At 31.9% G+C, this 23,673-nt stretch overlaps 2 long non-coding RNA genes across 2 annotated transcripts; one reads left to right on the top strand and one right to left on the bottom strand.

The window, feature by feature from the left end:
• Nucleotides 1–353: 353 nt before the first annotated feature.
• Nucleotides 354–3,077, bottom strand: LOC145088330 (uncharacterized). The gene is made up of 2 exons (XR_013701079.1): nt 2,754–3,077; nt 354–2,317 (listed from the first exon to the last, which is right to left on the bottom strand). It is a non-coding gene; the product is annotated as an uncharacterized LOC145088330 (long non-coding RNA).
• Nucleotides 3,078–21,454: 18,377 nt separating this feature from the next.
• Nucleotides 21,455–23,140, top strand: LOC145090770 (uncharacterized). The gene is made up of 3 exons (XR_013701754.1): nt 21,455–21,877; nt 21,974–22,406; nt 22,939–23,140. It is a non-coding gene; the product is annotated as an uncharacterized LOC145090770 (long non-coding RNA).
• Nucleotides 23,141–23,673: the final 533 nt, after the last annotated feature.

Here is a 23,673-nt window from a genome sequence, read left to right on the forward strand (position 1 = left end):
TGGAAACTTTATTACTTGTTTTAGCAACAAATTTCTATTCATGAAAACTTATTTACTTATTTTAGTAATGAACATTTGTTTATGGAAACCCTTATCAATATTCTGATTTTCGTGACTTCAAACTATATTATGTTATAAACCTGGGACTTAGGGACACATCACTTGTAGGAGCATTCGCATGTGTTGTTTTCAATTATGCTATAATTTCTTTTAAAAGTTGTTCAAACCCATTGTAAATTATAATGCTTTTAATATTATGGTTGGTGTTGTCTTTATCTTTTGCTATGAAACCCTTTGTATTGTTGCACCTCGTGTTTCCGCTTTAGCGGGGTGTGACACTTGGCCCTTCCAAATTTGTATTTTCTGGATTCATATCCCATTTTTTGGTTAGACCTGCTTTGTAATTTTCAGAAAAATGTGACTGGAGTTGAATGTTTGAGTGGATAAACACCAACTTGTCTGCCCTTTTACAATTTAAACGATTTCTTTTCACATTGTGAATATAAGAGTAGGTACTCCAGTTTCTTTCTGCTGAGGAGCTATTACTAGGCTGTGAGAGAACTCTTATGGCAACATTAGCTAATTCTGGAGTTTTTGAACCGTAACTTGACCACCAATCAATCGTGTCCATGGTTACCACATCCATATGTGATGATGTCGTCGAATAAAGTCCTTTTCTCATGTAAAATGTTGCAAATTGCTCTCGCAACATCCGATATTCTTCTTGACTTTCACATATTTTTTTAAACACTTCCATGACTCCAAGTACCACTTCTTTATCTAAGTTGGGTGCTTCTCTAGCTATTCCACCAGGTGCTAACGTTGAAAGATAACATGTATCATAGAAGCGTGGACATAAAGCAAATCCCAAACAATGTAATGGAATCGTCATCTTCTCCCACCGAGCAAGCAATATTTTTTCAACTTCAAGATAGTAGGAAGCATATTTGTTATTTGATATCACATCTTTAATTTCACCTAACATGTCCATTTTTTCGTATATTTCTCCCATTTTTGCTCCCTCGCCCTCACAAAATTTTATCAACAAAAAATAGTTTTTGTGATGGCTAAAATGCTCTTCACATCCTCCCAAAACTCTTCACTTCTAATTGTTTCACCAACCTTTGATCTAGTAATCCTAGTATTTTCATCTCCCTGTTTCACCCAATCTCTCCAAGAATTAAGAATTAAGGGAGATTGTTGTAGACAAAGCTTCTCTACAATCCATTAACCTTCTCAATAATACATAATGAGATGCAAGCAAATCTAGTCTTTGCCACCTTTAATAACTCGAGTGTTGAGTTATCTCTAAACATGTTCATAGCATGATTGTGATTAAGAAAATATTTTACAACTACTTTTCCTCTTTTATATGTTGTCATCAACCAATAGAACGAATTTGCAGGATCATTGAAAATCAAATTCAACATATGCACACAACAAGGAGACCAGAAAATGTGTTTGTGTACCTTTTCTATTTCCTTCCCGACAGCCTTGCAATTCGCAACATTGTCTGTAACGACTTGTATGACATTGCTTGGTCCTACTGTTTCGATGGCTCCTAGCAAATAGTTTGCTATTGCAACTCCAGTTTTCTTTACACCAAAAAAGTCTTCTGTATACATGAACATCGCCCCACGATTGTTAACAACTATGACATTAATGAGCGGCTTTTTCTTTACGTTTGTCCACCCATCAGAAACAATTGAAACATTTTGCGTATACCATGTATCTTTATAGGATTTAAATTCTTTTCTACATCTCTATGGCATTCTTCAAGTAGAACTATCCTTGCTTTCTCGCTAGAGGGAGGCTTATAACCGGCAAGTCTTTGTTGATAGCACTAACCATATCCAAAAATTGGGGATTACCTAGCACATTAAACGAAATTCCATTTGCATAAATCCCTCACATGATCTTTAAGTCAACAACGCTTCTTTCCATTACGACAAATAGATCTTCAGTAGGTTTCTTAGAAGAAGAGGAAGATTGTTTTTACTGATTATGGAGTTCTTTAAAGCACGGGACACATCAACCTTTTCAGCATCTCGGACTTTGTTAAACAGCCTTTCACACTTCTCACGATCATTTAGTATAACCGGATACCTTCTAATTTCTGCGGTCTCACCCGACATAGCACCAAAAAAGTGTACAAGTATCCTCGTATAGGAACTAGTGAGCTGTTGTTTGCAATGTTTACAAACCCACTTCTTTGCACCCCCAACATTCTTGCTTTTTAAAAGCAGAAATAATGTTTACTTCCCGCAACAATGGCTTGTCATCCTCACTTCACGAGTGTTAACTTCTTGAGTATCATCTATAAATGTGTTAGCATCAGTGCGGTTTTCATCTTCATCTACTTCAATGTGCTCTATGTTCTCTCTGTGATCAGACACACGTTTACCAAATACCATTTCTTTTTCCTGTGAAAACTAACTTTGCCTTTTTGTTTCTATTGAGAATGTGTGGTAAAAATGAAATCGATGCATGTATATATAGGCCTAGCTATTTTACCTAGAGAAAATTAATTGTGTGTAATCAATTAATACTCTAATAATGCAGTCGTTGATTCTATAAAATCATTTTCTTTTTGGTTGACTAATATGCCGACTGAATATCAAAATTCAAAAAAATGGCTTAAATTAATGAATTGAAATCATGTTATTCGTGTATATTGTTTTCTCAAGTGAATCACTATCCCTTATAAAAAAGATATACACAATCAATTGCTAGAAATTGAGAGATTTTGTTACCAAATACTAAGTCGACGTTCCCAATTATTTCAATCGGCGTGCCCAAGCTTCGGCATTCCCAAACTTAAATCGGCGATCTACATCGTCGTTCCGATGTTCAAGAAACGCGAATTAGGGTAAGGTCGGTTCAATTTTGAAATCGCTCGATCTATCGATTCAAGACACGTTCCCCATGCGTTCGGAACAAAATCGTACCCCGATCCAGCACACACGAACTGGAACGAGAATCATGACAAGTCTAGCAATTTATGTTACAATGGTTTTGTGGTCAGCTTAGAGCAGCCTGCCTTTATTAAATGCGGAATTTTAGACGGTCCTTTGATAATTAATGAGGTGGTTGGCTGGTGACAAGAAAAAAAGAAAAAAACTCATGATTTTTAAAGTTGATTTCGCGAAAGCTTACGACTCGATTTCTTATAATTATATTTTCACTATTATGAATTTTATGGGATTTTCTAAGAAATAGTGTGATTTGATTTGTGCTTGTCTCAATAATGTTCGATCTTTGGTATTAGTTAACGGAAGTCCCACTGATAAATTTTCTATCAATTGTGGTTTGTGTCAAGGTAACCATTTTCTCTGTTTTTGTTTATTCTTGCTATGCAAGAATTACATGTGGCTATGGGGGATGCGGTCAATGTTGATATTTTTAGTGTCATTAAAATTGAAGATGAAGATTTTTTATCACATCTTTTTTATGCTGACGATGCGATTATCATTGGTTATTAGAGTCGGGAAAATATCATGAATATTATTGGCATTTTGCGTTGTCTTTTTATGACGTTGGGATTACAAGTTAATTTGCAGAAATCTAACTTGTTTGGTGCAGGGGTTTCATTTAATCTAGTGGATCAATTTGTTGTGTTAACAGGGTGTAAGGCGGTTTGTCTTCCCTTTGTTTACCTTGGGTTGCCGACAGGATATCTTATGTTTCGTTTTTCTGAGTTGAAGCCAATTATTGAAAAATTCAAAAAAAAAAGCTTTCTTCATGGAAGATTAAGTTACTTTCTATCGGGGCTCACTTAATACTTATTAAGTTTGTTCTGGGTTTTCTTAGGATATATTAAATGTCTCTTTTTCGGATGCCAGGTGTAGTAAATAATTTTCTTAAGAGATTAAGAACGAGATTTTTCTGGGATGAAGAAGATAATGAGAGAAAGTTACATTGGGTCAAGTGGAATGTTGTTTTGGCAAGCTCAAAAAAGGGAGGGTTGGATATTGGCTCTTTAGAGGCATTTAATATGGCGTTATTGTTTAAATGGAAATGACTTTTTTTTTAATTCAACAAATGATATTTTGTGCAAAGTTATCAAAATTATTTATGGTAGAGAATGTGGTTTTGGTTTGGATATGCTTGACTTGTTTTCCTAGATTATTTGCTCTTGAAAAGGAGAAAGATTGTCGCATTTGTATAAGATGAAATGGTGCTGACTGGGTTTGGGATTGGAGTCGTTTGATCATGGGAGGTATTGGGTTGGTCCTAGTCACTTGCAACAAATGCTTGATTTGCTTATTAATTTTCTTTTGTAGAACTCTTTAGGTGGCTCAAATCATTTTACGATTGCGGAAGTTAGAAGATGTATTGATGATTTCACTTTACCAAATGATATTTTTTCTACCAGGTGGATTATCTTCCTCGTAAAGTGAATAATTTTTATTGGTGTGTATGGTTAAACAGGATTCCAACTCGGGTTAATCTAGAGGATAAAGGCTTTCACTTACCTTCAATTGTTTGCGGCATTTGTAACTCGGACTTGGAAAACCTTTCGCATATTTCTCATTTCCTGTAAGGTGGTTGTGGAGTTGTGTTTTCTAGGCGGATGATGTGATCAAGCATTCCCACATTTCTGGGGGTCGAAGGTGTTGTGAATTGGATCAACAATGTTAGTTTTCTTCTTTCAAATGTGCGGTTTTGGAGTCTATAATTGTGACCATATGGTGGATTTTTTGGAACTTCCATAACGATGTTCTTTTTAATGGTCTTAATATTAGAAGGAATTTATTGATTAATAGATTGATACTATTCTTATAATTGGATTGTGCGTAGGTTTGAATTTTACATCAACCACCATCATCTACATTCATTATGTACACGTCAGATTCCAATTTCAATTTTTATGGTTTTTTTTTTTAATTTTTTTTTATCTAAATTTCTTTTAAGGTCTTATTCTAATATATATATATATATATATATATATATATATATATATATATATATATGGTTTTATTAGTTCTTTTGTGTTTTTGTTCGAACGAATTAAACATAATCATGGTTCTTAGTTTTCTGTCCATTAATCAATGATTAGGATTCTATGTAATTGCTTATCTTTGTTTCTCTTCTTCCTATGTGCCATTAATCACTAATAATGGTTGGAATGTTGCAACCACCTCTTCTTCTTTATAATGCAGACTGTAAAGAGCTGGCATTTTGAAAGATAAAAAAGAAGGTTTTAACAAAAAAGTTCTTTGAATAAATCAGAGTGAATTTATTAGAGTTATTGGATAGTGAATTTAACAAAAAAGAATGTTTTAACAAAAAAGATCTTTCAAAAAAGGTAATATAACATTATGATTGGATTAATTTGATTGTTTATTTTCTTTCATTTTCTTTCATTGGATAGTGAATTTATTAGAGTTATTTTGTTGGCAAGTAGTTCATCAACATTTTGTAATCGAAGAGAAGCCTTTTAGGTCTTTACAGTTGCATACCAATCTAAATTAATTCACGTAAACAATTTCTCTTTTAGCTAATTTTCCTATCGAACCCTTAAATTTCATAAAATTTGATATGTGCTCTTGACAAAAAGAACTTGGTATGCTTTTTCTGTTAATGTTGGTTTATTTGATTATAAAGAAATGGTTATGTAACAAAGTAAATTTTCAAAACAATTTTTTTTTTCATTTTTAAATCATATTTTCAATCATCAAAACAATATCAAACAAACTGTATCCAATGTCATCATAACAAACAAATCCCAGAATCTCAAAAGATCTCAAATACATAAATCCTCTCAGTGTGTACAGATCATGTCGGCGCCTTCCCACGGTGCTCGCTAGTACCTGAAACACCCAACATAACAACTGTAAGCATAAATGCTTAGCGAGTTCCCCAAAATACCACATACAACACATACACCTTTCCAGGCCAGAACTTTGTGGGTTCTTCCAGTCCAAGTGTCTCAGGGGACTTCCGTCCCGATTCCCGGCAGACCTTCCGGTCCTACTCGTATCGACCTTCCGATCCGTAACCTCCTGACCTTCCGGTCCATGTCCTCTTGACCTTCCGGTCCATATTACCTTGACCTTCCGGTCCTTATCATACGTAGCATACATAACACATACGTATCACATATCAGCATATAGCACATACATCTCATAGCATATAAGACCTTCCGGTCATACATAGGTACCCTTCCAGGTACAGTATAGTGAGAAGACTCACCTCGGGTATCTCGGATAATCTCTCACACGAGAACACTGATCTAGCCCCCGCCTAATCACATAAACAATACTAATAAATAATGGCTCTCAAAGGCTAGATTAAATCCATTCCTACAATCCCACGGAAGGGTAAAAGACCTTTTTACCCCTCACTTACCCAAAAGTCCAAATGTTGACCAAAACCCTAAAAGTCAACGAAAGTTAACCCTCCGGGTTATGCTGCGCTTACCAAATCTATACGTTGGGCGTACCCGGCGACTTCACAGAATCGGGGAACGTGACCCCTTACGCTGCGCGTACTGGGATTACGCCCTGGTAACTCCCAGTTTCAGACTCCTTTTGATTCTGGGTCTTAAATGGTTAAGACACACGTCCAACTTTCAGATCTGACTGTCCCTAAGCCTCTTAATCCATAAAGTCGGTGACTTTAAGCCTTTGCATGGCTGTAAAGTCACCAACATCCGTATCATTCCATTTCCAACACTTAAAAACCCATAACTCAAGCATGGCTCCATAACAACGACCAAGTTGGGATTTTTATGGATCTACAACACATATATCACTGAAATGGGACAGATCTAGGTCCATGGAGTCCCTTATGCTCATAAAGTCTCCACCTTTGGGACTTTAACCCTAGAAATGGACCATGCAACACCAAACCAAAATAAAGAGGAAAGTTCTGAGCTTTTTACCTCTAAGTGAAGCTCCTCCCTCTGAAGAACTCAGATCCAAAATTGAACTTCAAACCCTAGCCTTTACAAGCACCTCTCCTTCTTTTTCACTAACACATAAAGGCACTTTTAGCTCAAAGCACTCACACACCAGCTTTATGATGAAGGAAATGCTCTCTTAGGGTTTCACTCTCTAAAATGGTGGCTGAGGGTAAGGCCTTAGCATTCCTTTTATAGTGCACAAGCCACAATTTAGGGGTTGCATCTGCTCCCGCTACACCCAACGTACCTAGGCGAGTCCGCGTCCAACTTAAGCGCATGAGTACGCGCAACGTACTCTTCGGTACGCCCAACGTACTCTTCGGTATGCCCAACGTACTCATTTGCAACATTTTCCACTCAAGGGCTAATTTTGACAACTTGACAAAAGAGAAGGGTTAAATAGCTGTACCTGAATTTCGGGATGTTACAGGTTATATACATGAAAGTCAAGTTAGTCATTGATATTGATCAATTCAAGTTCCTTGATATCCCAAAGTTTAAACCCTTGAACTTCATGATGGTTAATGTCAATGACATGCATCTTGCATCGTTTCAATGTATATTGAATTCAAGTTGATTGTCACCATTATTTTTGATGTCAAGGAATCAAATTTCAACTCTTCACTTTAGATTTCTCCACATGGTTGGAAGCGTAGGGTGTGGTTAGTGGTGTGCAGTTTAAGTTTATATATGTTTATTAAATCTTAAAATTAATATATGAGAGATACTGCTAAAATGTGGTTATGGATCGAATAAAAGAAAGGATAAAATGTGGTTATGGATACGTGTGAAGTATGTGAAATAAGTTGTTTATTTTTATTTATTTTTTGTTTCTTTTTCATTGTTGGTTGGTATTGTTGTATGTGGCAGATTATTTGTGTCCTTTGACAATGAAGGAAGTGAAGAACAAAGCTCCATTTGAAGTTATTGTTAAAAGATAATATGGATAAATGGACTCTTTGAGTTTATCAAGGAAAAGAAGGACCTCAATTTGTTGTTATCTTAAGGTACTTTTTTTTTCAATTGTAGTAATTTCTTATGGTTTTCTTTTTCTGTAATAAGCAATTGCAATATCCATGTCTCAAGTTATGGATGTACACATCTATTTTGTCAGTTGGTATGTAGTGTATTCTATCCGAATGTCTGTTATAAAAGTGTTCCATCAAAATGTGTTTATATGTATATAAATAATTTGTTAGTTCTAAAATTATCAACGTTGATTTAAATAAATACATAAAATTATATTTCCTTATAATATATACTATTAATTTCATTTTATTTTTTATTCTAATATTATTAATTTAATATAATTAGAGTGTGAAATTTAAATTTTGAAATTTAAAATGAAGAATCAATTATTGATTTAATATAATTAGAGTGAGAAATTTAAAATCTCAAATGAAGAATTAATAGGTTGACATGTGACGTATAATATTAATGAGAATTTCTAATATTATTACATTTATCAGTTGGAGAATAAACTTATTTATTTATTAGAATATATATATATATATATATATATATATATATATATATATATATATATATATATATATTCTAATAAAAGAATAGTTTTATTTTCCTTTTAACATGTGTCACCTTATTAAGCTTCCTAATTAATGCATATTTTATTCCCCTTTGCCATGTGTCATCATATTCCTCCTAATTAATGCATGCCACTTGTCAACATATTGATTCTCTATTTCAAATTTCAAATTTTAAAATTTTCACCCTAATTAAATTAAATTAATAAAAATAGAATAAAAATTAATACAAATTATAAAATGATATATTTCACATATTTATTTAAATCAATGGTTATAATTTTATATAACTAGTATATATATATATATATATATATATATATATATATATATATATATATATATATATATATAGGGTCCGGTTTCTTTGATACAAATCATAAAATCGAGCATATGTCTATGTCCGGGGGAAAGAAATTTGGAAAAAGTTGCATCATTAAAATTGATCCATTATTCAATTTTTATTTTTTATTTTTTATCATTATGAACCATGATTCAATTTTAATGATCCAATTTTTTTTTCACCCGAACATAGATCTATGCTCGATTTTATGATTTGTATTACTTTTTTTAGATTTTTTTTTTCAATTTTTTTAAGGTGTCCTTACGAGTCCTAGCTTTAAAATGAGTTTTCATTCGATCCTATATATGTATACTAGGCGAATGCCCGCTCGTTGCGTGGGATATAAAAAAATATTTTATATTAAAAATAACTAAATCATTGTTATTAAAAAATAAATAATAATTTGAAAAAAATTATAAAAAATATTTTTAGCATTGTTATTATGCGGAACTATATCATAAGAGATAATGTTGGAACTTGAAGTTGTTTTGCATATACAAAGTTATATGATTAAAATAGAAAAAAATAATTTTAATAAATAAATCGTTATTGTTATCTATTAAATAATAATTTCGTATTAAATTAAAACATTTATATTAAATATTATCATTATGTAGAAAATACGATAATATAGAGACATCTTTTTATCTATCTTAAATTTTATCATTTTGTAGAACATATGCTAATAGAGACAACTTTTTATCTTAAATAGTAAAAAAAATGTTTTGCATCATAAATATTAACATAATTATGTAGAACATATGATAATAGTGACGTCTTTTATAAGGTTAAAACTTTAAATTGTCATGCATACAGGGTTGTAAAACTTAGCTAACATAACCAAATACTCGGTATGTTACTTAAACTCGGCCTCCAATGGAAGCAAGTTTGTCTAACTCAGCCAGAAGAGACTCGGATATTTATTAAACTCGATCCAAATCTAAAAAATACGGTCCAAAATCATTTTCGAAATTCTAAAATTTAATTTGTCACTTGTCGGCAAAGACAATCTCACCAAAGAATACACTCAACGTCCTACAAAGTTAGATGTAAGGAAGATCTCATGGCTTAGTCCCTTTGAAATATTTAACAACCTTTCCTATTTATAGAGGAGAATACATTCTCTTGTTTACTCTCACGATCAATGTGGGATGAAGACATTTTAATTAAACTCATTTCTTTATTTGCCAATAATTTCATTTTGTTAATTAAAATATTAAATAATAAAAATAAAATGTTATCCAGAAAAATTATTGTTCAATAGTTCTATTTTTCAGTAATCTTGTAAGTTGCTATAAAAAAATTAAGTTTTTATTGAATAACTTTTTGTTAAATCCTAAAATCAAAAATTTAGTTAGATACTTAATATAGAAAGATTGTTTATATGTATTTTCATGATTCAAAATGTCATTATAAAATGAACTCGTTTATAAAATATAATCGAGTATATATTTCGTGTTTTTGAATCAAAATGATTTTTCAAACAATTATAATTTTATGTTTAGGTAGATTTTTTTTATATTTATATAACCTTATGTAACTTATAATATTATTATAAACAATTTGAATAATCATGTGAGTTTCAAATGTATGTGGTGAAAGGAAAATGCATCATTTATCGGTCCAAATTGATCAAACTCGGACCGATTCAGCTTAATATACAAAACTACATAACGTTTTTTCTATTGAAACCTAGTTTGTATATATTTTGTGTTTTTGAATCAAATTTATTTTTCAAACAATTATAATTTTATGTTTAGGTAACTTATTTATAATATTATTAGAAACAATTTGACAAATCATGAGAGTTTCAAATGTATTTGCTGAAAGGAAAATGCTTCCTTTATCGGTCCAAATTGATCAAATTCAGACCGATTCAACTCAATATACCAAACTACATAACAGTTTTCAGCTGAAACTGAACCTAATAAAATCTTGTTCAAAACCATTTTCAGTATCCTAAAACTTAAATGGACAGTTGCCAATAAAGACAATCTCACTAAAGAATACCCACAATATCCTAAAAAGGTAGGCATAATGAAGTTCTCATGGTTTGGTTCCTTTGAAACATTTCATGATTCAAAAGTTCATTATAAAAAGAAATTCATTTATAAAATATAATCTTAGTATATATTTCGTGCTTTTGATCAAATCGAATTTTCAAACAATTATAATTTTATGTTTAGGTAGATGTTTTTTTATATTTATATAACATTATGTAACTTTTTTAAAATATCATTGGAAACAATTTGAAAAATCATGGGAGTTTCAAATGTATGTAATGAAAGGAAAATGCTTCTTTTATAGTCCAAATAGATCAAACTCGCACCGATTCAACTAAATATATCAAACTACATATTTTCTTTTCTAGTGAAACCTCGTTTGTATATATATCGTGCGTTTGAATAAAATTGCTTTTTCAAACAATTATAATTTTATGTTTAGGTAGATGCTTTTTTATATTCATATAAAATTATGTAACTTGTTTGTAATATTATTAGAAATAATTTAAAAAATCATGGGAGATTCAAATGTTTTTTGTGAAAGGAAAATGATTCATTTAACTGTCCAAATTGATTCAGCTCCGGTTCAAGTCAATATACCCAATTACATAATTTTTTTTCTAACTGAAACACGGTTTAAACCTGAAAAAAAATCACTTCAAAACCATTTTTGGAATTCTAAAAGTTAACTGAACACTTGCCAATATAGACAATCTCACCAAATAATACATTCAAAATCCTACAAAGGTAGGCATGAGGAAGTTCTCATGGTTTGGTCCCTTTGAAACATTTCACAACCTTTCATATTTATAGATGAGGAAACATTCTCTTGTTTACTTTCACCATCGACGTGGGATGAAGACAATGTAATAAAACATCCTTTCTTGTTTATAGAACATTATTTAACTTATTTATAATATTATTGTAAAGAAATTGAAAACTCATGGGAGTTTCAAATGAATGTGGTGAAAGTAAGTTAAAAAAGGGGGTTTCAAATGCATGAGATTCAAGAAAAAATGCTAGCTTTATAAGTATGTATGATATATATATATATATATATATATATATATATATATATATATAGGGGAGGGTTCAATTGAGAAAAAAAATGTTGAGAATAGGGGAATCATTCTCAGCCAATCATTTATTTTTGCCACAAAAGCCTCCAACGTACCGGCAGAAATGGGAAACGAATGCACATGTGTTTTCCAACATAACATATTTCCTTAAATTAGGCTAATCATTACCTTAATATATACAAAAACATAGTTTTTTTCGTTTTTTTTTTTAATTTTTATAAGCTATTTTTATCAAAAAATGATTTTAAATATACCAAAATTCATGATTTTTTATTCTCTACAAATAGACATCCATATTGATATAGTTTTAAGATAAAATAAAAAATTTATTTTTTTTTATATTTTCAGCTATCGTTATTCATAAATGAATAACATTGCATCAAGTTTTATTACAATACATTCGTTATTCATTTATGAATAAAAAGTATGATTTTTTCTTTTACATTTTAAGTATCATTCATATATGAATATAGCATATAATAAACATAGTATATTCATATTTTAAAATTGAACGATGAATTCACTTGTGAATATTAACATAATATATTCACTTGTGAATATTAGATGATATATTCACTTATGAGTATTAAATGATATTTCATATGTGAATATTAGATAGTATTACATGGTATATCACATGTGAATATTACAAAGTATATTCACTTGTGAATATTAGATGATATATTCACTTATGAATATTACACAGTATATTCACATATGAATATTACAAGGTATATTCACTTATGAATATTGAAGGTATTTTGACAAATATATATAATTTTTATATGTTATTCACATATGAATAACATAAAGACTTGCATATTTGTTTTGTGTTTTTAATAATCATATACTGATTCAGGTGAGAAAACATATGCATATGTGAATATAACGTAGTAATTTAGTTTATGCATTTCATCAAACAGTTGGAGTGGAAACAAGTTAACTATTTTAAAAATGTTAAAAACATCAAGTTATCAATTCCAAATCATCATATACTTCTGATTTCGACTTCAGATGCGACATCCTGTCTCTGATCGATTTGTCAATTTGATTTTGATTTCCGAAAATCCGATTGTGAACCTGTGAGTACCGATTCCAAGTCCTTCAATGTCGACTGTAACTGCGAGTCCAGAACTCCGATTCCAATTTCATGAACAACGAAGAAATTCCGGTTTAATTGAAGAAATCTGGATGATTATTGAAGGTTGGAGGAAAATTTTTGATGATGAACGAACAGTTATCGAATTCTCTATAGTTACGTATTTGAGATTGAAGGTTATTACGATATTTACAAGTTTGTCACCGTGTCTTTTATGCTTATATTAAATGAGTGGCTGAGAATGATTCCCCAATTCTCAACCTTTTTTTATTTTCTCAATTGAACCCACCTCTCTCTCTCTCTCTCTCTCTCTCTCTATATATATATATATATATATATATATATATATATATATATATATATATATATATAGAGAGAGAGAGAGAGAGAGAGAGAGAGAGAGAGAGAGAGAGAGAGAGAGACTAAGCTTACAAGTTACAACAATATTTATGGTCCCGTCAAATTTTATGGGCCATGGGCTTACGACAATATTTATGGGCCCGCGCAATAGCCGACAAGATTATCTGGGGAAATGTAAAAGACTGGAGGAGGAAGATAAAATTAAAGCTAATGAGATAACATTAAATTTTGGATTTGTGTTTTGGTTTGGATCAATCTTTTCTGACATAAGTAATAAAGTAAATTACTAATAAAATTAAGTTGAGGTAACTGACACTGGGTGGAATGATTCTTTCTTCTTTTAAACCGCTCAAGTTGCACATTTATCTTGGTTTAAAGTAAAATGTTGAGTTTTTATGATCACAAAAGACTTGTTGCCTAAAAATATAACCAAACTTTGAACATATTTCAATTTTTTTAAAACGACTTTAAAGACAAAACAATTAAGGTAGGTAGGTATATCACACAAGAAAATATACTTTGGGATGTTAATTAATCTCCTCCTCGTTCTTTTTCTAGGTTACCTGTTAACTACTCTTAAAACTAATGTTTTAAGTTCGTTACATAGTTAAACCACCGTTACTTAGCATTCCATGCATTTTGTCCGATATATATATATATATATATATATATATATATATATATATATATATATATATATATATATATTTTCCTCTAAATACTAACTAACTAGCTATAAACCGTATTTACATACTTTCTTTGTATATAGCAACTAGCTAGAAAAAATAGATTTAATTAAATTTTGTTACAATCATCTCATGTGTACATGACGTGATAAATTCACATCCAACTTTAGACATGACCCATAAATAGTGATATTCTCTCGTGTGAGTTTTTGGTTTTCCTTGTGTATTTAAAGGGTTATACAAACGACGTTATTGATGAACAACAGAATCAAACAAATGCTTAACGTATATTCAAAAGAGAAGAGATAGATAGTACTACTGAATAGCTTTTAACATTACAAATGCGTATTTTGTAGCTTTTCCGATATACATAAACCACCACTGCATGCCCCTCTACACGTACAGACATAATCTATGGTCATGAGTCAAAGAATATATATGAATAGATCTAGAGAGAGAGAGAGAGAGATGTATTATAAGAAGGTGATCGAATCTTTGTTGGAGAGGGAAGGTACGCGCAATAAACCGAAACGAGTTCACGTTCTTATCGTTGCACGTACCCTGCTTCTCCACCATAGATCAATCACCTATAAATATGTATCGTGATATAGGATTCAGAACCGATGTGTGTGTTTCTGTGTGTCTGTGTGTGTTTGATCAGTTTATGGTCTGTTGGCATTTGACAGTGGTGGGTATTTATAGGTGCACCTGCACAAAGAAGCACTCGAGTATTTAGAGCCTGTACTTCTGCCCCCACGCCACCATCATCATGAACTCACGACACACACAGAGCCAGAGTGTGTGTGTGTGTTTTTTGGAAACTAGGTGCAGTGCAGTGGGGGTGTGGTGGGGCTGGGTGGCGTGGGGATAACGTAAGGCTGTGTATGTATGTTTATTGCTTTGCGTGTTGTGGCCAATCTATTTGATTACATGGTGGGTGGGGGTGGGTTGTGGGGTGGTGTAAGTTGTAACGATTCAATAAATTGTTTTAAAAAAATAATATGTATATATAAATATAATAACAACTAATAAAGCATCAGCCATCAGGGTTAAAAATGATTCGAATATAAGCATGGGGTATAGTTTTAAGTTTTCTTCAGCGTTTACGCATTAGCACATTGGTAGCTTAGCGTTGGTGTTTAACTTCGTAGCCGAAACTGTGTATGACCTGATTAATTAAACCCACGAAAACATCCATAAATTTTGGTCAAAAACGAGCATAATACATTCGTAATGCGTCGTTTTTTTTTAATATAAAATCATATCAGTAGATTGGAGAAACATTTAAGTAGGAGAATAAAGATTATCATTTTCATGAATTCGTCTCGCCGGCATCCATCCAGAGAGGCGTCGATCAGTCACTGGAAAAAAGGAAATGCTATTGTTATTATTATTATTATTATTTACATTTAATGGGATTTTTTTTCTTAAAAGATGAAGTAAGTTGATAAAAATATAAACTATACCTACTATCAGTAGCGAATCTAGAATAGTATACGATTCGATAGTATATATATATATATATATATATATATATATATATATATATATATATATATATATATATATATATATATATATATAGGGTTAGGTTATTTTGTTTTTACTAACTATTGTGTGTCAGAATGCACAGATCTGGACCATCGGATGAAATATAATCAACTGTCATGATTTGAGGGTCTATGATAGTAGAATAAGATAGCATGTACCATATAATCACACAAATTTCAGCATAAGGACATTTTAGTCAATTAACCTATATTAAAAAAGGAAATTTTCGGATTTTTAGGGATGATTAATTTCTTTATTTTTTAAAAATCTGAATATTTTAATTTAATTCAAATTTAAAAATCTGATTTTATTCTGTCAGAATGATAGAATGCCAACCATAAACTAGTAAATATATTTTTCAATTTATTCTGTCAGAATGATAGAATGCCAAACATAAACTAGTAAATATATTCTAAAAGAATATACAAATCAATTCTTGAACTAAACAATATAACAAATAATTATATTGTATGATTGTGATTCATTGAATAATAACAACATTTTGAAAAAAAACATCAAAATCTAACAAAAACACTAATCTATTCTGAAAGAATATTATTTTTAAGCAACACTTTATACATTGTAGCATAACACATTCTGGTATAATACACTCTTGTTGTATATGTTTTCTTCCTTCTCCACATCAATGTTAGCCTCTTTAAAACCTGAATCCACAAAGAAAAGATAATCAAGTTTCAAAAATTAAACAATTCAATGCATTTTAATAGAATACAACAATAAAAAATTTTATAGAATAAACTATTCTTGCAAAATGGTTTTGAATATTCTTTACCTTCTTCATTCTGAAAAGATAGTAGCTTTCTTCAAACTAAAGCCCTCTTTATTCTAAAAGAATATTGCCCTCATTCTGAAAGAATTTTTAGGTTAACATTCATTTGGTAAAGCAAACAAGTTATATTACTATAGGTGAAAATCAAAAATTATAAAGTTTGAAAACATTTAAAGCTAAAGTTTGCAAACCTTAAAGTATTATTCAATTAACTAAAATATTAAAAAAAAAATAGAGAGAGCATGGAAGGGATTTGTTGCCATATCAGCCAAGCTGAAGATGATATTCACATGCAAACAAACAATAAATCATCACAAATCAAGGAATGTGAATGGAAATATGGAATGGAGTCGGTCATTAAATCAATGATGATTCCATTCCAATAGAATTGAAATTTGTGATTTCATTCCGACATAATATATAGAATATATTCTGCTAGAATACACTATCGTTTGAAAAAATGAAGGATAGATACACTAAAATTAGCTTTAAATAACTCAATTCATACAGAAAATGTATCCATTAACAATAAAAATTTCAGCAACAATTTCATTATAAAACCAAAAAACCAAACATCATAATTTTAGAGGAATGTCATGTCAAGTAAACAATTTAACCAATTATAAGTATGAACTCTTTTATTATTTAACAAATTTAATAATACACTTACAAGTAAGAAAATTGTTATAGCTTAAATTGTATATATAACAATCAATTTTTTGTTATCGATTCCAGGAGCTTAGCAAACCACCATGTAATACATAGCATATATTGTTTGATAAATAACCTTCAAAACTACAAAAGCAATCATAATTCATTAAAATATACTATCTTTTAATGGGTTAAAGCTAATCATTATATGCAATGAATCGACGATCGCAATATACACACTAACAAAAATTCAATCAGGTGTAGATTAAATTCAATTACAAAGACCCGATTAAATTTTAAATCAATTACAAAAAGCCATATACAAAAAGGAATTGATGATACCGTGATATATAGGATTTCGGCCGACACAGCCTCCTAGTTTACAAGGCGACGTCTTCCATTGGATTTGCTGATTTCTAGCGTGTTGTTGATTGAGTTGTCGGTGGCCTAGTGTTTTAGATGGCATACGTGATTTAATAGGGATATGGCGGAAGAAGCAGGCCACAGTCGTTAGTCTCTTGATGATGGAGGCGTATGTATCTTTGGAATGGTTAAGGTTAAACCAAGAAGTTAACATAAATATAGGTTCAATCTAGAAATTAGAATTAGAATTTGACGATGGTTTTTTTTCCTCGATTCACTCTAAAAAACGATCACATACCTTGGTTTTGATGTGTTGTTGGCCGGTGGCTATGAGGAAATAATAAGTTAGTGGCGGTGGCTATAAGGACGGAGGATGGTGTCGTAAGTGGCTACGTCTAATGGTATTGACGGAGACGAAATCACAGATTTGGTAGATGAGGGTGTACGTGCGTATTTGGAGAAAACAGTGGTTATGAGGACTTTCGTGATTTAGGGTTTGATTATTGATTGATCGATTGTAGAAGAAGAAGCAAAATCGGTGTATTAGAAAGGATGGTGAGTTCTATTTAGGGCTAATGTTATAAATTTATCTTCGCAAGAATCAGGAATATTAATTATCTATCATAATTAACTATGCAAAGATTACAATAATACCCTTAAATGATTTATTTAATTATTTATTTTTCCTAAATTCCTATTGGTGCATTCATGCACACAATAGTTGCTAGAAACATTTGAACCTAGCTCTCTCTCTCTCTCTCTCTCTCTCTATATATATATATATATATATATATATATATATATATATATATATATATATATATATATACACACACACTAATTTTGAAGCCCCTTGCGAACAATACTTGGTTCCAATTGGTGGGTTTCTTCTTTTTTCTTTTTTGGTTTACTTTTCGTTATTTTTATTTCCTATTTTGTGTTCTTCGAGACAATGGGATACAAGTGCACTCATGTCCATATTTACTATCTACATGGTGCTTTCCGACTGCTTTTCTATTGCCGACTTTTTCCATCGGTGGGTTTTCATCCCGATACACATATCTTCACTTTACCTTCCTTCGCATCTTCTCGATGTTTCCCACCGCTCACCTCACCGCTCCTGCTATTCCTTTGGAACATTGACTGCACCACAAAAAGCTCCAATTAATAGGTCCTTCCATTAAGAAATTGTGTCTTGAGGTGGAGTTTGGAAGATTGCACACCAAGTGTTTCGATGAAAGGACTCAAATACGTCAATTGGTGTTCTTGGGTTCAAGAGCAGCCTTAGTGGGCTTTTGAATTCGGAAATTGGATTATGTTATACCAAGATCTCCGTTAGCTGATTCGTCTTGCAACAATGACTGAGGTACCATCTTATCTCCCGACACTGATTGTAACATCGGGTTCCTTGTATGTTTTTTTTAATTATAATTTTTCATTTTTAGGCAGGAACTCAACGAGTTGGAGGCCCCAAACTCGTCGAGTAGCAAATGGATTTGGACGCGGGTTTTGAAGTCTACTCGACGAGTTGGAAGCCTCAACTCGACGAGTAGTATTGCTAGAGTGAAACCCTAATTTCAGGGTTTTGCATCCTATTTAAACACATTAAACCCTAAATGATGGCCTCATTTACAGCCTCTAAGTCCCAAAACCCTAGCCACGAAACCCTAGAGCCTTGTGTGAACTTGTGAGACCTTTTTGAGAGAATATTTGTGCTTTTGAAGCTTGATGAAGAAAAGAAAGCTAGAGGACTCAAGAAGAAGAGAGTAGGTCCAGAAACTTCACTCCATTTGCAACATTTTCGGGTAAGCAAGTCTCAAACTTGCTCAATGATTTCTTAGATCTCTTTATTTCACTTTTATGGGGGGTTTTGGTCCAATAATGTTAGCTTTTGGGAAATGGATGTCCCAAGTATGTGTACTTCCAGATCTAGGACCTTGAAGGGCTGTTTTGGCAAAAATGTGCAAACTTTATGGCCATTGGAGCCCCCATGTAAGCTCTAAGATGTCATTTGGGCCTTTTAAGCCCAAAAGGCCATGTTTGGAGATAAAGGCAGAAACTTTACGTGTTCAAATGATGTCTAGGGTCTAAATCTCAGTTTGTATGCCTTAGTTCGAAGTACATATGGCTTTTGGATCAAGATCTACATCTTGAAGAATTAAGGTTTGAGCTAAACCCATTAAAGGAAGCTATTAACGGGTAAAGTTAGAAACCTTACCCTTAAAAGGACATTTTCAGCGTGTAGAAGAAGTGTGGAGTCTAAACTTGAAAGATAGGAACTTAATCTTTCAAGATGGGTCAACAGACTGAAGAACTCGTCGAGTCCATAGAGGAACTCGACAAGTTGGGTTGAAATGTCCCGATTCAGTAAAGGGAAAATTCGACGAGTTCAAGGATGACTCGATGAGTAGGATGGGAAAGTTCGGATACCATGGATAGGAGGAACTTGATGTTTTTTGAAAGAACTCTACGAGTTAATGGGTCAACTCGGCGAATGAGTCAACTCGGAACGTTGACTTTGACCAAGATGTTGACCTTTACTTTGAATTTGACCGAAGTTGACCCTTAAAGGGTTATGATCATGAAAACGGTAACTAAAGGAAATCTTTATGTGTAGGAGTTTGAGTGGGGTAGATTTCAGAGCCGAGGACAGTTCAACTACTTCACAGCATTTGAGGTGAGTTTTCCTCCAGTAGGAACGGGTTGAAGACACCAATGTCAGCCCGTTTATGTATGTTAGCATATGTCGAACTTAGGTCCGATGTCGGGGAAAGCCCGACGAATGTTTGTATGCTTGATGTTTTCATGATTCTTGAATGTGTTTGTTTATATGTTTCAGGCTTTGGTTCGATGTCGGGGCAAGCCCAATGAATGTTTAGCTTATGTGTTATGTTTATATGTTCTGGGCTTCGGTCCGATGTAGGAGCAAGCCCAAGGAATGATTATGTGCTTATGTTATGTGTATATGTTATATGCTTTGTTGATATGTTATATGTATTCCAGACTTCGGTCTGATGTCGGGTGGGGCCCGATGTCAGATTTCGGTTCGATGCCGAGCGGGGCCCGATGTAGCGGGCAAGGCCCAATGTATATTATTATGTGATTATGTGTATGGTATGTGGTAGTTTGTGGAGACTCACTAAGCATCGTGCTTATAGTTTTTAATTTTGGTTTCAGGTACTTCCGGTAGCAAGGGGAAAAGCTAGGGATGATTGTAGTGCACACACCATATGTTGAGCTTGAGATTTTTATACTCTGATGTTGTTGACAGATGTTATGTTGTTTTGGGATACACTACTTATGTTTTATGAGATTATTTGGATTATTACGGTTTTATTTATAATTTAAAAAATGAAATTTGTGGACTGTATTTTTGGGATGTTTCGTTGATTCTAAAGGATTCTACCAAAGCAATTTTAATTGATCGAGGGTCTTATAGTATATTTTTTTAATATGAACATAGTATAATTGTTTTTAATTAGTATATGCCTTGATTCTACGCATGCTGATTCTATGCTAGAAACTGTTCAAGATCTTGAGAAGCCTGTTCGCCTTCCCGCGTTCCATACAAGGTAGCTAATATCATTTATAATTCCACCTTTTTGTTAATATTGGTAGTTTTATACAAATTTTATATAAGTGATATATGTACACCATGAACTTGTGATATATGTACACTATGAACTGATTTCGGTGAGCTAGGACCATGGTGTGCTATTATCTCCTATGAAGCATGTGTGCATCTTTGTTTGAAAAATTGGTCCATAGGAATCCCTGAAGTTGTATCCTTCTTAAAAAATGAATCTTCCCTACTTTGATCCGCTTTTTGGTAAAAAAAATATATATATATATATATATATATATATATATATATATATATATATATATAGAGAGAGAGAGAGAGAGAGATATAGAGAGATAGGTAGGTTCAAATGCGGATGTACAAATATTATGTGGATGTAGGGATTAATATGGGCCAAATATTATTTAATTTTAATAAATAATTTATTAAATCATCTATCCTTTAATTTAGGCAAATTAGTTTATTTAAAACCCTATTGCCTCTTCCATCGACACCCACAAAATCGCATCCCTCCCGTTTCCATCCAAAATTACTGAACCACCTTCGGCTAGCACATCCACTTTTCTGTGAAGCTACGATTGAAGCACTGCAACCCACCGTACATCTTCAAGCTACGATTGTTGTCGTTCTTTCTCTCTCTCTCTCTCTCTCTCTCTCTCTTACTCTTTTTCTCGTTCGATTTGGTTTAAATCAACAAAAGAGCAAAAATCGTGATTTGGTTTGTGAATTATCACCGGATCGATACAATAAGGATTTAGGCTTTAAGGTAGGAAACCGAGAACCGGGCATCGGTGGAGGCGGTGGTTGTTGGAGGAAGGGATTTAATTATCGCCATCGTCAAGATCGGGACTCAATTTGACTGTGTGCTTCATCGATTCAGTCGACCCTATTCTCTTAGCTATCATCGATTTCTCCCAGGTAAGTTCTCGATTCCTCAAAATCGGTATGTTGTTCGACCCCTTAATCTAAATCTGCGTTTTTGAATTTTATTTTTTTGTCAATTCAATTGTTTAGGTCTCCCAGCCTGACATAAGTTCCCACGCGTATATACCTCACCTGAAGGTCCAACTATAGCGAATAACTCCAACACCAACAATGAAAATCTATTTTCTTCATTGATTTGTGATATCAAAACCTACAATGCCGCATATCCTCTTCTCCCATCACTCCGGTAAGCACAAAACCCTAAATCTATTTTTCATGCAGTTCCTTGTCACAAATTGAACTATGTTTTCTTGTAGCAACTATGCTTAGATTGAAAAATCATTCATATTTAATATTTATGTTATTGTTGTGTATGTGAAGTTGGATTTTGTTGATGACCCTAGTGTTGTTCTAGAGAACATGAAAGCGAATCACATTGGGAACAAGAGGTCACTATTTTACCAGACTATGCTCTTTATTATGAGAAATTGAAGAAATTTACTGATGCTGAAGGAGTGCAAAAGTAAGTGACTGTTATTTGTTATTTTTCAAAATATTCATTCAATTTGAATTGTTCATTGAAATTCTTAGCTTCATATACTTGAAGCCTTATTGTTCTTTTTTTAGTAATACGTTATATGATTTATTGGTTTTTACCTTTTGCAAGCTTAATTGATAACTGGTAATGAGATAATGGATTTGTTTTTAGAATCTATACTATAGTATGAATAATGTGAGGTGAGGTAATTAAATATTTGAATTTTGTTTTACATAATGATCAGGTAAAGTAAAACTTATGAGTTAATTCCAACAGAATACATACGGTAATTGAATCTTGAATTCCAATTCTATTGGAATGGAATCACGAATTCCAATTCTGTTGGAATGGAATATGAATATTTTTTCACTGGTTTATACATGTTCTATAATTCTTGCTTATTGGTTTTGGTGCAATTCACAAGTCCGCATATTTTTCCAAAGGAATTTAGTTTTTTATTTTTCATTTGCTAATGCATTATTGGATTCTAAACTACAATTTGGTTTTGTTTTCACAGAAGTTGATGCTTGAAGAACAGACCACAAAATTGAAAGTGATTCTAAGCAACATTATTCTTTTAGAATGTATTAGTGTCTTTGTTAGATTTTGATGTTTTCTTTCCCGATTTGAATTTTTTTTAGTTTTATTCTTTAACAATAAATGTAATTCTTAGTAATTATTACCTGTATTCTATAGAAATTAATGTAATTTTTGTTATTATTTTTCAACACATCGATTCAATTTTTTGTTATATTTCAAAATGTTCATTTAATCAGAATATGTATTCTGTATGAATATCATTCTAACATAATCAAATCGTTTATGATTAAAAAAAATATGTTCGATTTGAATTACCTAAAAAACAATCATAATTTTTAAAATTAAAAAAATCAATTATCCCTTGAAATCCAATAATTTCCATTTTTAAATATAATTTAATTTAGGAAAAATGTTTGGACCACAAAGGATCCTTACATCCACACAATATATATATAGATCCGGTAAGAATTTTTTTTTGGTAGGAAGGTAAAAAAAAATTTCGACTTATTTTTTTGGCAAAAAAAAAACAAATGAATCACTAAATGAATGAATAATAATATGATTCACCAAAAAAATTCCGAAAAAACATTTTGATGATTCATTTTTATGATGATTTTGTTGATATTCACTAAAATTGTCATAAAAGTGAATTTTTTTCTTGATTTACCTAAAAATAAATCATGAAGGTGATTTTTTCTTATGAATCATCTTA

This window comes from Lactuca serriola, chromosome 2, assembly GCF_051521515.1.
Source record: "Lactuca serriola cultivar US96UC23 chromosome 2, Lser_US96UC23_V15, whole genome shotgun sequence".
Taxonomy (NCBI): Eukaryota; Viridiplantae; Streptophyta; class Magnoliopsida; order Asterales; family Asteraceae; genus Lactuca; species Lactuca serriola.